Source organism: Scardinius erythrophthalmus (assembly GCF_964197995.2).
Source record: "Scardinius erythrophthalmus genome assembly, chromosome: 4".
In the NCBI taxonomy this organism is placed as follows: Eukaryota; Metazoa; Chordata; class Actinopteri; order Cypriniformes; family Leuciscidae; genus Scardinius; species Scardinius erythrophthalmus.
The window spans coordinates 30,402,380-30,416,636 of NC_138224.1; the positions used below are offsets into that span (position 1 = coordinate 30,402,380).

At 43.1% G+C, this 14,257-nt stretch overlaps 1 long non-coding RNA gene across 1 annotated transcript in view; it reads right to left on the reverse strand.

Moving 5' to 3' along the window:
* LOC308690179 overlaps positions 1-14,089 on the reverse strand; it is a 1,067,189-nt gene extending 1,053,100 nt beyond the window's left edge. Inside the window, exon 1 of the long non-coding RNA XR_014030123.1 lies at positions 14,053-14,089. This is a non-coding gene — a long non-coding RNA (uncharacterized lncRNA). The remainder of the gene's footprint in view (positions 1-14,052) is intronic.
* Positions 14,090-14,257: the final 168 nt, after the last annotated feature.

Consider the following 14,257-nt stretch of genomic DNA (forward strand, 5'->3'; position numbering starts at 1 on the left):
ACGTCACTATTGCAGCAAGCTAGCTTAGTCAGAATCTGGAAAAGTCTACATCATTCAGCGGCTGGAAAATATAGTTGACTGCATTCCTGTACTAAAACCAAGATGGGCGTGTTAAAGGATAATTCCAGTATTTAGCACTTTGAGTCTCTTTTCTGGTTTGTTTCGGGTGAACTAGAGTGGTGGACACAGAAATGTTGACGATGGGTTCTGTCTCGATGTCATGGTCACAAAAGACAGAAGCAATAATGCAAGTAAAAACTCAGTATGTTTATTGATGAGAGAAGTGAAAGTCCGGTAGTGGGTGAGCAGCTGATGACACAGGGACTGGATGGTCAGCGAAGTGTCCGTGAAGTGAAGTGATGCAGACGTGATGACCCAAGTGAAGACGAAATCCAGGTGAACAAGAAACAGGAACGGGAACACGAACAGGAACGTCGACGGGAACAGGATCACACACAGGAGACATTAAACAACGATCTGACAATGAGAGGAAAGTGCGGTGAGGTTTTAAAAGGTGCGTGAATGAGCTGCAGCTGGAGCGATGAATGAGATCAGCTGGATCGCTGATCAACCGGAATGAGTGGTAACGCCCACTCTCACACACCCAGACACACAAAACAACAGTTACACGAGACACGAAGGAAACAATGAATTTATGAACCGTGACAGTACCCCCCCTCCTAGGAACGCCTCCTGGTGTCCCCAGACTCCCTTACCTGCCGATTGTAATCATCAATAAGGGAGTGATCCAGGATGTCTCTGGCAGGTACCCAACTTCTCTCCTCCGGACCGTAACCTTCCCAGTCCACCAAGTACTGGACTCCGAGTCCTCTCTGCCTTGTGTCCAGAATACGATTTACTGAATATGTGGGTTCCCCGTCTACGAGTCGCGGCGGTGGGGGAACTGGGGCTGGCGGATTAATTCGAGAATAAAACACGGGCTTAACTTTGGATACATGAAACACGGGATGAATTCTCCTGTACACTGGAGGAAGGTTGAGGCGGACTGCCACCAGACTAATGATCTTGGTGACAGTGAACGGGCCAATAAATTTAGGAGCAAGTTTATTAGAAACGGAGCGGAGAGGAATGTTCTTAGTAGAAAGCCAAACTTTTTGACCAGCGACGTATACGGGAGGCCTAGACCGGTGGCGATCGGCTTTGGCCTTGGTGCGCGCTCCCACCTGGAGTAGAGTCTCACGGGCTCTAGTCCAAGTGCGATGACACCTCTGGACGAAGGCGTGAGCGGAGGGGACCGCGACTTCAGATTCCAGACTAGGAAAAATTGGTGGCTGGTAAACCTACACTACACACAAACGGAGATAGGCCCGTAGATGACACTGGCAACGTATTGTGTGCGTACTCCACCATAGACAATTGCTGACTCCAAGAGGAAGGATTCTTGGAAACCAGACATCGCAACGTTCTCTCCAAATCTTGGTTGGCTCTCTCAGTTTGACCATTGCTCTGGGGATGAAACCCTGAGGACAGACTGACAGTCGCACACATTGGGGTCCTCTGTCGGAAACCACGTCTGTCGGGAGGCCATGTAAGCGAAAGACGTGATTAACGACGGTCAACGCTGTCTCCTTGGCTGAGGGTAATTTGGGCAAGGGAATAAAATGGGCCGCCTTCGAGAACCGGTCCACCACGGTCAAAACTACCGTGTCACCCTGGGAGGGTGGGAGGGCGGTGACAAAATCTAGCGAAATGTGGGACCAGGGTCTCGAAGGGACAGGCAGCGGTTGGAGTAACCCATCTGGAGGTCGACAAATAGATTCTCGGGTAAAATGCACTCGGGAGTAGCCAGGCGTTCGGAACGGTCAAAAATGCGCGATAAAGAGTCGGGTTTGATGTTTTTGGAACCCGGGCAGTACAAGAGTGTAAAATCAAAACGTCCGAAAAAAAGTGCCCACCGAGCCTGCCTGGAGTTCAATCTTTTGGCAGTCTTAATGTATTCCAAATTCTTGTGGTCTGTCCAGACGATAAAAGGTACCCCCGACCCTTCTAACCAGTGGCGCCATTCTTCCAACGCTAACTTGACCGCCAACAATTCTCTGTTACCAATGTCATAATTGCATTCGGCAGGAGACAAACGATGGGACAAAAACGTGCATGGGTGCATTCTATCGTCTGTGGGAGAACGCTGAGAGATCACTGCACCTACCCCCACCTCTGACGAATCAACCTCCACCACAAACTGACGTGATGGATCAGGGGTAATCAGGATGGGAGCCGAAACAAAGCGACTCTTAAGTTTGGCAAACGCAGCCTCAGCTGCGTCTGACCACCTGAACGTAGTTCTGGGGGAGGTCAAGGCAGTCAGAGGCGAGGCTAGTTGGCTGAAGTTGCGAATGAACCGCCGGTAGAAATTGGCGAACCCCAGAAACCGCTGTAGTGCCTTACGGGAATCTGGGGTTGGCCATTCCACCACAGCCTTAACCTTCTCAGGATCCATCCGTATTCCCTCAGACGACACAATGTAACCTAGAAAAGAAACAGACTGTGCATGAAAATCGCATTTCTCCGCCTTGACAAAAAGCTTATTCTCTAGCAACCTCTGAGACTTACTGAACACTTCCTTCAGGTCCAGGTACTCCGCGGGCATGTTAGATAAATCCACTGCCTCCTCCTGAAGCACAGAGACAGAAACAGACGGACAAGCAGAGACAAGACAGGACTCATGACATTTAGTACTCCATTCCAACACTGTACGCTGCTGCCAGTCTATCTTGGGGTTGTGGTTGATGAGCCAGGGATGACCTAGGACAATGGGTGCGAGAGGGGAGTCCAGTATGTAGAATGACAGGGTTTCAGTGTGGTTGCCTGATGTGACGAGCGTGACAGGTCCGGTGGTGAGTGAAATGTTAGGTAGGTCTTGCTCGTTCAGTGCGTGAACTTCAATCTTGCGAGTGAGTGGATGGAGGGGAACTTGGAATCTGTGTGCAAAAGAGTAGTCCATAAAGTTACCTTCGGCCACGGAATCCACCAGTGCTTGACAGTCGTGCTCGTGGGCTGACCATCTTAGTCTTACTGGGAGGAGCGTAGATGTAGATGAGGTCTTCTCGGCGGAGATCCCACCCGACAGTAGCCTCATATTTACTGCCAGGCCTGCCCTTTTACCGGACAGCTGAAAGCGAAATGTCCTGACGCCCCGCAGTACAGGCAGAGCCCTTGGGATCTCCGCCTCTCCTTCTCCTCCAGAGTAAGCCGAGCCCGCCCGACATGCATGGGCTCGTGATCGTAGACGGGGCTGACCGCATCCCCGCCGCTGGACCGGTGATACTCGGCTCCTTCCGCCATTCAACCAGGCAATCTCCGTCGTTCGACGCGGGATAGATGTGCGTCTACTCGAAGTGCCAGTTCTATAAGTCCATTGAGGGACGTGGGCAGGTCCAGGGCGTAGATCTCCTTCTGGATGCGGTCAGCCAGCCCATGCAGGAACATGTCCCACTGCGCCTCCTCGTTCCATTGACACTCTACCGCCAGAGTCCTGAATTCAATAGAATAGTCAGAGACTGACCTCTTTCCTTGTTTGAGCTCCGCTAAGATGCGGGCCGCCTCTCTCCCGGTGCTGGCACGGTCGAAGACCCTCTTCATCTCGGCGGAGAGTGTCTGGAACGAGGTGCAGCATGGGTCTTGATTCTCCCACACCGCCGTTCCCCAAAGTGCTGCCTTCCCAGTCAAGAGCGTGAGCACAAATGCCACCTTGGCCGATTCGCTGGAGAAGGTTCTAGGTTGCAGTGAGAAATGCATTGAACAACGAGTCAAAAATGCCCTGCAAAAATTCGGCTCACCTGCATAAGACTCAGGTACGGGAAGGCGTGGCTCTGACTGGGAAGCATTCTCCGGTGGTGTGGGGGGAACGGCCGGTGTGGGTGGCGCAGCGGGACTTCGCAGGAGTTGTAGTTGCTGGGTGAGCTCGGACACCTGTGTCACCAGCGCTTGAACTGCTCTTGCTGTGTCGTTGAGATTCTTTTCCTGATGATCCATTCGCTGTATGCTGGTACTGACAAATGTCTCGAGTGATGATGGGTTACTTGCTGCTTCCATTGCATGGTCAGATCGTTCTGTCATGGTCACAAAAGACAGAAGCAATAATGCAAGTACAAACTCAGTATGTTTATTGATGAGAGAAGTGAAAGTCCGGTAGTGGGTGAGCAGCTGATGACACAGGGACTGGATGGTCAGCGAAGTGTCCGTGAAGTGAAGTGATGCAGACGTGATGACCCAAGTGAAGACGAAATCCAGGTGAACAAGAAACAGGAACGGGAACACGAACAGGAACGTCGACGGGAACAGGATCACACACGGGAGACATCAAACAACGATCTGACAATGAGAGGAAAGTGCGGTGAGGTTTTAAAAGGTGCGTGAATGAGCTGCAGCTGGAGCGATGAATGAGATCAGCTGGATCGCTGATCAACCGGAATGAGTGGTAACGCCCACTCTCACACACCCAGACACACAAAACAACAGTTACACGAGACACAAAGGAAACAATGAATTTATGAACCGTGACACTCGACTCTTTGACTCGTCTAGAATTGCCGTTGACGCTTCAGAGTGGCTGGCTACGGGCATGCACAAACATGTCCTTAAAACAACCCTTAACGTTCGTTTTCAAAACTGTGCAACTCACAGAGTGGTTAGTGGTGTTCGTTGATGATTAAAAACAAATATATCGGCGCAATGTATGATTTCAACATAACATGAACTATTTTTTCAGATACCTCACAACCGAGTATAAACTTCCGCTCGCTATTTGAGTCTGAAGCGTCTTTTCCGTCTTTTTCACTCTGGTTTTACTGAGGGTCACATTGAAGCGGTGCTGTGGCCCTGTCTGAGGGTCATGATAGGGGGTTATTGTGTAGGTTTTTCTCTCTCAGTTCAAATTAACAGTGTTTTGTGCTGACACAACACAGACTCACGGAAAATTTGTGAGACAAGCACTTGAGCCAGGCCATTTGGCATCCAAACTTGTGATCATACGTTCATGACAACAGATGAAATGTTTAGTAGATCACTGTTATGTATGTTAATGTTACTATTAATTTAAAGATTCATCTCACAGAAAATAATCATCTCACATATTCACATCATCTCTACCTGAACATTAAGGCTGTGATAGGACTTCCTATTAACATAATCTGCCTCATGTTCCCCTAGAGCAGTGGAGATTGGAGCAATAGACTGCATACATGTTGCAATGACTCTAGGGAATCCTATCATAAGATTAACAGAATAATAAAAATTTAAAATAATTCTATATGTATTATATTGCATAGTACATTTGTGAAATTTGCTTTTTGACAAAAAAAAAAGTGTTCATGTGATGTCACCCTATCAATATATCTTACCGGCAATTTTATAAAAGCCCTCTTTTAAGGACATGGTCGATAAATGTCCGGGGAACACTATTAATGAAACTATCAATGCACTCCTGCAGAGCGAAGACCACCTTGCGAATGGTTCAACAAACCGTGTTTTCCCCTAGCTTCTGTGTGTCACCCACCGTGCAAGTATGTACCACTTGCAAAAAAACGCAACGCAATACCATTTGCAGTACAGTAAGTGCATGAATTCGACGTGTTAAATTCTTTATGTGCGGCTCAAGAAGTTCGCAAAGATAAGACATTCCTTCCGCGGAAAATCTGTATCTTTCATACAAGTAACTATCAGGAAAAGCAAGGGGATTTTGTCTGGCTAAAAACTCTTTCTCTATGAAGTGCTCGTCAAACAATTTGCGCTGAGATGTCCACCGGATTTGGAAGAAAAGGTGAAGTCATTGTAACAGACACTGGGAATAAGTTACGTCACCTAGGCTATATGTTTCTTTGCTCTCAGCTGATTGGTCAAACTTCAGTCTGAGATCTTGAATCCAGAACATAACCTGCCCTGGAGCAAGTTAGCCGTGCAGCGTAAGATACCATGGCAACGAACACTGATTAAAGCCAAGCTACTTTCATAGTACCTAAAATCCAGGGTTGGCGGAAACTAAACTGAAACATAGCTGGCTAGCCACCTAAACCGGCTTCATGGTATAGGCCCCAGGAGACTTGGTTGTTTCTTCAGCAGGATTGTTTATTAAAAACACGAGCTGTCGGTAGCTGCAGTCACCAAGTCTGACTAAGTGAATGTTCTCTTACAGTTTATATACATTTAGGGGCAGGAACCAAAACTGTGTGATGAGACAGGTTTCAGAACCTGTTTTAGACTGAGAGTGCTGCCCACCCTAACCCACTCAGCATATCTATTCAAATGCTGAGACCCGAGTACAAGACTGGCAGGACTTTCTTGCTAAAACACAAACTCCAAGAGCCATTAAGAGTTTCAGTAAAACAGGACTGACCGGAGTCTTTTGCTAAAAAACTCTGCTGATAATAATTTATACCTAACCTTAACATGCTAAATTCAATGTAAACCTAAATGAAACATTTTAATAAATTTGTAATCCCACATTTGCCCCTTTGAGAGTTCTTAAAAACTCTCACAAAATACAAATTTAGACACTTAAAAGTTAATTCTTGTAACTTGTGTAAGTTACAGGCACATAGCATGATCTGTGTTGTTCATCTGTAATTGCATGTTGACACAGAAACAAACATGCAATTAGGGTCCGTGAAGTTCTTACGGGTAATATTCTTTTATGGTTGGACCAGTCATTTTCTCGTACAAGAAGCCGCACATCTTGAGCCGCACATAAGCCGCACACTTGAGCCGTGAGCCATTTGTTGAATGAAACACTTGATACTGTGGAAGCATACGTAGAACGCCAGTAGGAGAAATAACAGCAACATTGCTATTTCTTTAATCCACAGCCAGGGTTTACCAATCAAGTTTCCGAACCATGAAGAATTGTCTTCAGTCATCTGGTGTAATTTTGTTGAAAGATCAAGATTGCTTGTTGGTTAACCTGACATTAACCCGGTGCAGCATTCATGTAATGGTGCAGGCTTGTAGTCTTGATCATGTCGATGGATGACTGAAGGTTTCGTATGTCTCTGCGTTGTGTATTTTCTTCTGTGCTGGTTGGCTCGGCAGTGGGTCTGGTTGTTTTCTTGAGGTTGTGGCTTCACATGCAGGTGAGGAGGTCTTTGCATATGGATCTCGGGATGGCCATCAAATGGTATCTGCACAGAGGAAGAAAGAAAACAAAAGACGACAGAGCAGTATTTGTCCAAACACTAGGGTTGTAGCATTATTTGTTTAAACACTAGGGTTGTAGCGTTTTCAGAGTTTGCTATTGTTGTTCCGTCTTTCCCTATTTTCTTAATTCCAGTGACACCTAAAGAACAGTGAGGTAAGGATGGACTAAATGGGGAAATGCCTATGAGGTAATGTCTTCACCCTGGGTTCACCCCCGAAGCCTGTTGCGTTCAGTTCTTCCCAGGGCACCTCACTTGTCCGTGTGTCCTATCCTGTCCCTGTAGGTGCTGTGAATAAGTTAGCAGATGACAGAAACATATTGTACTAAGCAACAGCATATCCTGCCTGATTGTTGCTTTTCAGTAACCTTATGCAGAATGCAATTATCCTTATGCAATAACATTTATATAAATTTACGAAAATTTCCAAAATAATGCAATTATGAATTGCCACATTTCCATTCTCCAGTGAAACATCAGTCCTAATAGAAAATCATAACAGGGGTGTCTGACTGGAATATTCTGTGGTATAACATTTAAGGCTGTGATTCTTACTTAATGTCTCCCAAAGAAAGGCTGAGACAGTCTATTAAACAAAAATCAGTCTTTCATCTTTGTTATTGTTTCTGGGGAAATTAAGCAATCACAGCCCACATGGTTAACACCTCAACAAGTTGCCCCACGAGTTTAATGATGAGGGGAGAGGCTGTTTCAGAGTAGCAAGCAAGCTGAGCAGAAGCTGAGTAACCTTGTTAACTTCTTTAAAGTTCTTTTTGCTTTTCCTACTGTTACGGCCAGCTCGTTTCGACCGTACATCAAGTATACAAGTCCACTTAAGTAATGACTTGCAAGATTTTATTAGTCTTCAAAATACAGATAAATTAATATAACAAAGTCTAGGGTTCAAAATCAAAGGGGAAAAATCATAATCCAGATGGGGAGGAGAAAAGGTTGATATGGGCTGTAAACAGATAAAGGTTCGCAACAAGTGACTTCTCCAGAGGGTGTCGATCCCCTGGACGAAGTGAAGAAGAGTGGTGGAGGCCAATGTTTTATCCTCTCCATAATTAAGTGGTGAACAGGTAACAGGTGTGTGCAATCTCCTGCACTCTCATGGAAAAACCCCACCACCAGCAGGCGAGCAAGTAGAACGCAGGGTCGTAACACTACACTCATTCATCCAATGTCCAGATTTACCACAGTAATAACAGCTGCCCTCTCTCTTAGGACGTTTGCGTTTCTGTTCATTCTCTGAGTTGACCTTAAAGGATGCTGCTGCAATTTTTACTCTTGCCTTGACATCAGAGTCTCTTTCCCAAGTAGCTAACCTGTCCAAGTTGTTTTGTAGGGTTCTACTGGACCATGTTAATTCTAAGTAAGGCAAAGCATTTTTATGTTCTGACAGAAGACCCTGAAACCATGCGTGAACTAGGGGACCATTATGATCTAGCACCTTCTCTGAAGTGTCAGCAATCCTGCTGTAAGCTGCAGCGATCTGGCAAAATCTTTCTGTGTACTCAAATACATTTTCACCCTTCTTCTGTACCAAACTAGTGATCTTTGACCAGTCCATGTTCGGTCCAACAATGTTCGTTAACACTTTCAGAACTCCCTCTCTCAATTCATCTTTTCTGGCATTTTGAAACTCAGAATTGTTTACAGCACTTTCAAAATCATTGAATTCTGACTCAGTCAAAATCTGTGATATTAGCTGGGTGATTTCAGCTAGAGACATTTCATAGAGCCGCATCTTTTTGGACAACTCTCTCCTAAACTCAGAAAAATTTATTTGCACTGATGGCAAACTTTCAGCAATTCTCTCAATATCTTTAGGACCTAAAGATGTTTTGACTGCTTGTACCTGCAGTATGGGGGTTGCAAATGGAACTGTATCAACACCTTTTCCCTGAGCCTTTTGTCTTGCTCCACACACTTCAACTGTATTTACATCTGCATTGACTGTCCTCTATTCCAGTGGTTCCCAAACCTGTCCTGCCGGCACCCCAACACTGCACGTTTTCTTTGTCTCCCTAATCAAACACACCTGATTCAACTCATCAGCTCATTATCACATGGGTTAATGAGCTGATGAGTTGAATCAGATGTGTTTGATTAGGGAGACAAAGAAAATGTGCAGTGTTGGGGTGCCGGCAGGACAGGTTTGGGAACCACTGCTCTATTCTATCAAAAGACTGTAAATCAGGATAGCTTTCATCTGACTGTTGGTCTTCTAAATCACATTTGGTTGAGGCTTTGTTATGGCCCACCTTTTTCTTGAGACAGGACACGTGAGTCTGCAATTGTTTGTTCTGATCTTTCAACTTAGCAATACACTGAGCTTGTTCTTGTGCAATGGATAAGCTAAATTCTCTGTGACAACAGATAATGCCTTTCACATTTTTCTTCCTGATACATGCACCCAACACTTACTTGCAATCTTCAATTGACCATACTTTGTCTGCATCAATGTCAAATTTCCTTGTTAAATTCAATCTGACTTTCTCAGTCACGATGGAGTCCATGTGTTCTGATAACAAACACTTGAATTCTTTATCTAACCATAAAGGTGTAGCTAATCCAGTTTTCTCATTTGTTGGAATCAGTCTAGCATTCCTTCTAACCATTTTGTGAATTTCTTTGTTACCACACAATCAAAAACATTAAAACTTCTCTCTACTGTCTACAATAGAGGGTACACTTGTTAACACAGCTTAACTATTGTTAACTTTCCAAATTACCAACACTTCACACTTAACCTCCCTGCCTACAAAAAAAACCAGAGGATAAACCAAAATATTTGCACATTATGCTAACCGTCCCTGGTAAAGCAGAGGATAAATCTTCACTATCTTTACAGAGGATAAACCTTCTCTAGCAATGTAGAGGATAATGCTAATCTTCCCTGGCAAAGCAGAGGATAAACAATATTAACTTGTAATGTTAATCTTCCCTGACTGGCAGAGGATATCTGTCATCTCTAAAAAACTTTTTTAGAGGATCAACTTAGTTAACCAAACCCTGCAGCTGTTTGTTAACTTCTTCTCTGACGGCGCAGAGGAAAACCACATATACTGGTCTGTAGCGGTTCTTTGAATAGAGTGAAACTCACCGAATCGTTGGTTTTACAGAAAACATTCGTCTGGAACTCAGTCAGCTTTGTTGAGATCTTTGAGCTTGAAGTTTCAAGATTCAGTCTGGAACTCATTCAGGCTTTGAGATCTTTTTGGTGCTTGAAGTTTTCAATCTGGAGGAAGCTGGAAAGATTTAGTCTGGCAATCTTTGTCAGATCTTTTGTTGAGCTTGAAGTTTCAAGATTCAGATCTTTGAGCTTGAAGTTCTTTGAGTTTCCTTTTTCTCCATCCGGGTCATGGCACCAAGTTGTTGTAAACTGTAAACCAGGAGACTTGGTTGTTTCTTCAGAAGGACTGTTTATTGAAAACACGAGCTGTTGGTAGCTGCAGTCACCAAGTCTGACTAAGTGAATGTCCTCTTACAGTTTATATACATTTAGGGGCAGGAACCAAAACTGTGTGATGAGACAGGTTTCAGAACCTGTTTTAGACTGAGAGTGCTGCCCACCCTAACCCACTCAGCATATCTATTCAAATGCTGAGACCCGAGTACAGAACTGGCAGGACTTTCTTGCTAAAACACAAACTCCAAGAGCCATTAAGAGTTTCAGTAAAACAGGACTGAGTCTTTTGCTAGTAAACTCTGCTAATAATAATTTATACCTAACCTTAACATGCTAAATTCAATGTAAACCTAAATTAAAGATTTTAATAAATTTGTAATCCCACAGCTTGTAATAATGTATTTCATTCCAGTGGTACTGGTGGATTTCCGCGGGAAATTCGAGCATTTCTTTGCGTCATTACATCACATCTGTACACATAAAGAAGAGTCTCGGCTAGTAGGCTATATTGCGTGTGAGGATGGTGAGGTGGATTTATAGCCTTTTCTCACAGCACTTGATATAATTAAACGTATCAATTTGATGGCGGATCCAGAAAGGTTCAAACGAAAATCACCAGTGACAACTGGAGATTCACCCGTTGTAAATTGCGAAAGACTTCGGAGAAAAAAAAAACTGCAACCGGGCCCATGCGAAAACAAGGAAAAATATCGAGAGGGCATTAAATGTAGTCATGCAATGCTGATGTTGTTAACATTAACAATTTGAGAACAAAGTATAATTTGCACGGTTTGACATTACATTCTTATGACATTCTTATGTTGGTCATACTTCCAAAAAGTAGAATCTATGATTGCGAATGACAGTATCAACACCATCAGCGTGGTGATTGACAACCGCACATTCTCCTCAAAACATTGGATTCATCCACGCTGTGGCATGCCGAGGCACAACGCACGTAAAGTTGATAATTCCGCGTATAACTGCAATTGCAGATTTCGAACAGAGATGGCGACAAAGAGGAAAAACTGCAGACTGCAGCTTTAACTTAAAGTAAGTACACTTTGATGACAATATTTCTAAACACACTTACGTGCACTTTTTAAAAATGCATTTTGTAATAATGTCTAATTAAGTTTCACTTAAAGGTACTTACCGACGTACTTACCACAGCCCAGCACCGTGGCGACCCTGCAGCTCGATTGGCATTTGCCAGAGAACACCAGAATCTGCAAGTCCGCCAGTGGCGCCCTGTTTTCTTCACGGATGAGAGCAGGTTCACACTGAGCACGTGACAGATGTGAACGAGTCTGGAGATGCCGGGGAACATTATGCTGCATGCAACATTATCCAGCATGACAGGTTTGACAGTGGGTCAGTGACGGTCTGGGGAGGAATACCCTTGGAGGGTTGCATAGACCTCCACATACTAGCAATAATATGCTGTTTAGGTCCCGGGACGAAATCCTCAGAGCCATTGTCAGACCGTACGCTGGTGCAGTGGGCTCTGGGTTCCTCCTGGTGCATGAGTGTGAAGGCAGTTTCTGGATAAAAGATGAAGTCATTGAAGCCATTGACTGGCCCTCACGTTCCCCAGACCCGAATCCAATTGAAAACCTTTGGGATGTTATGTATCAGAGCATCTGAAGCTGCCCAAGTAGCACCACAGATGATGATGATTTTGGTTTCCATTGACCATTGTCACATCATTTTGTTCTCAACAAATTACACAGTGTTTAAACTGTAAGTAAAATTTTTCAACTTGAATAGTCTGTTCATTGAGATCCAATGTGTAATTTAAGTGTTTCATTCACTTTTTATTAGGGCTGTACTCAACCAAAGAAAATCTTGGTCGACCGAAGTCCTGAAATTTTCGACTAGAAATCGACTAAAATCGACTAAAAATGACGTTAGAAAAAAACCCCGTTAAATTAATTAGATGCGCACTGTGCGCAGGACTTGGTAGCCTTGTTGTCCGCCTAAATGAATTATAAATAAACATAAACAACTAGTAGGCTATTTGCAGTATATTAAATCGTTTTTGACCTAATTATTTTGCACTGAAATGAGTCTGACACTCGAGTTTGTCAGCTCTGACGGCGCTGCATCATGTGCACCTGCGCAATATCATAGCTTATGATTTCCGAAAATAGTACTATGTTGTCAACTAGTGATATCATCACAAGAACTGTTGAGGAATATGCAACATAATTTAGACAATTATTTTTGTCATATGTTATAATAAGTTATAACTGTCAGACGCTATCATTTCACCGTGCATGTCCTCGCACCGAGCGAGGCTGAACATGAGCTCAGCGTCGCAGCTGAGACACGAATAGACTATTAATATTAAATTAAAGCTTTTACTCTTAATAAACACAAAAGGCACGTCCACTTTAATAAAAAAATAATATTTATTAAACAAACCAGATCAAGAGCAGAAACGAAATAAAGTGCATAACTGAAAAATAAAGCATCCTAGGCTCAAAACTAACACACCAACAGCACAGCACAATTGCGCATTAGGCTCCAAATAAAAAATAAAAAAGTTAGGTTATCACACTAAAACATTGAAATATGCAAATTCTAATATGTTCATATAGCCTACTCAAAACAGACAGGGCAAGCTAACGCAGACAAGTGAGCTTAACGTTACCACTTTTAGATGATATGTCATGTTTGTCGTCAAGCTGTGGAAAACTGTTGCTTGCAAACTTTGCATTCGACCTTTTTCATGTTATCAATTTTAACAAAATGCTGCCACACTGTCGATTTCTTTGTTGTTGACATGTTAGAAGAGGACTGACTATTAAACGCTCTCACAATTAAATAAATAATATTCAGCATCAAACCTTCTATGCTCGACGCTCTCTCTTGGGTTGGACTAATCCAAAAAAGGTGAAAACAAGGGGGGTGTTTTGAAGACAGACTGTTACAGTGAAACAAGGGTACTCTGAAAACACCCCCATTAGCAGTTAGTGCTTTCCACCTGATGAAATGAGCGCGCCTCAGCGCGGCAAAACTGATGAAATAAACGCGGCAGAAAATCGACCAATCAGAATTTTGGTCGAACCAGAACGTATCGACCAACTAATCGACTAGGGCAGTACAGCCCTACTTTTTATTTTATTTAGCCATGTATGTTTCAGTACAGATGTGTGATGTATGAATTCCGCCATATAAATGCATACACTGTTTTTAGCCTTTTAAAAAAACATATTTGTCACTATTTGCATTGTAATACAAGGATATCTGATAAAAGTTTTTCCCCTAAGCAGGGTAAAAAAAATCTCACTCTTTAATTAGTAGTTCTTAATATTTTCAGCACATCATTTGACAACATGCATTTAAATAAGTATTTCACAAAGAAAATGAATTTAACATTTAATTTAATATTCATCAATATTATTGAAATTAACTAAATGAATAACTTTTTTTTTACAACAAAAATTAAACATCATTGAACTTACTTAAGCTGGACTGTGGCGCTATTTTCTTCTGGAAACAAACTTTGTTGCATTATTTTTTATTGTAAAAAGCACTATATAAATAAATGTGACTTAACGTGACACACACACACACACACACACACACACACATTTATATATATATATATATATATATATATATATATATATATATATATATATAGATAGATAGATAGATAGATAGATAGATAGATAGATAGATAGAT